The following is a 1,791-nucleotide window of genomic DNA, read 5'->3' on the forward strand; positions in this document are numbered from 1 at the left end:
TACAACAATTTAATATCTTTGAAAGTAAAATGTAACACATCTTTTATAGTTGCAGACATTACACATACTGTACATCAGAGCTTATCAACCTGCAAACATTTTTACATTTTTTTTTCAACTTTTATACAAAGCTGCACATTAGGAGTTTGGCGGTTGAGTAGAGTTTTAGTTTTTGGATTTCTAGTCCTCTGTTAAATGAATCTCAGTTTTCGTTTTTTTGGTAATTTTGGATTATATAACTAGAGGTAAATCTGGTTTTCTGTAAATTATACTTTGCCGAATGGATCTTAACATTTTCCGAGATTTAATCAGTGATTTGTTGGATAGCCGAGTTTATTTTGACTTCTGTGGAAAGTGGTGGATGAATGCTGGCCCTAGGTTCAATATTTGTTTCATATTTTTGATAAATGGTGATAAATGGAGGATTTGGTGGAGGTTCACTTGCAGAGAAGTAGTGGATATCAAGGAGGACAACAATTGATTGGTCGAGAAAATAGCTCACTTGGAAGATTTTCTAGATGATAGACAAGACAACCTGCCTTTTTCATGGAAATGTCAAGGACATCTTTGCTTTGATGTGGGTGAGTTTGGTAGTGTTGGTGATGAAGGAGCATTAACTTTTGAATCTTTTCTTCTGTCAATGTTTCTGAATACGGTTCTACCTTCCATGTGGTCGACTTGCAATTTCATATTGATGTTTGGCCTGCTATAGAATTTAGGATATTACTCAAGTCTGCCGTTAAGAATTTGGTTAATGGACTATGATGATTACTTCATAGTTATTTTAACTTGAATTGCCGTATTTGTGATGGATGATGTACTGTTCTTAATGTTGTTGTGAATTTATTATTGGTAAACTATTAATGCTCGGTTTCTTGCTGGAGAACGACCGTTTAAAAGAAATTTATTAGTAGAGTAGGTGATGAAATCTGGAAGTTTGAAATTAATGGTTAAGTTGGGACAGGTGAGTTTCACTTAACAGGAAGTGTCGACCTTTTTCATTTAAAGTACATCAAGGAGTTCAAGACGGTTCCGAGAATCTCTTCGAGAGTCTTAAAGCATAATTATGGTGTCGGACATTATGAGATAGATGGAGTAGGATGAGAGTAGTTATAGTAGGGATTAAAACAACTCTGATGTTAGCTATACTGGCTGAGAGTTTCGAGAGCAGGTTAGTATAAACACTTGGATGTTGTCTGGATAAATAAGTTCATCAGCAAATACAGCAATGTATATATCCGTAGGCTGCTATATTTCTGCCTCTCATTTTCTGGCAGCCAATTGGTTGGGCGAGACCAACTAGTATCATTCCGATTGTCAATCGGTTACAATTTTGTTGTTTTAAATCGGCTGTCTTCTTCTGCTGTTTTATTAAACCCACATGGGCAGGTCGCAAATTCCATAACTCGCCGTTTCATGTTCCATTTCCATATGGGGATCGTGTGTTGATCAGTGATCAAATGCTTTCCATGAGAATGGATGTTTCAGTTAGTGTGTGAATTTTTACCGTTAACTGCTTTTTATCGCACATCGTAATTGATGTGATGGATTAGTTAAATTAATATGACACATACATGCATCAATAAAAACATGTAGAATCTGTTCTGAGCTAAGATGTACTCAATATCAATCATGAAATGATGTATTGGCTTTGCCATAATTATAAATTGGTGATTTTGATAATACCTCTTGTTGATCCAGCTTTAGTAAACAGCGTCCAAAGCACATATTAAAAAAAAGGGGACATTATATATTAATTAGCATGTCTAGGGCCGTCCCGAACTAAGGTTC

This window comes from Myzus persicae, unplaced genomic scaffold (assembly GCF_001856785.1).
Source record: "Myzus persicae strain clone G006 unplaced genomic scaffold, MPER_G0061.0, whole genome shotgun sequence".
In the NCBI taxonomy this organism is placed as follows: Eukaryota; Metazoa; Arthropoda; class Insecta; order Hemiptera; family Aphididae; genus Myzus; species Myzus persicae.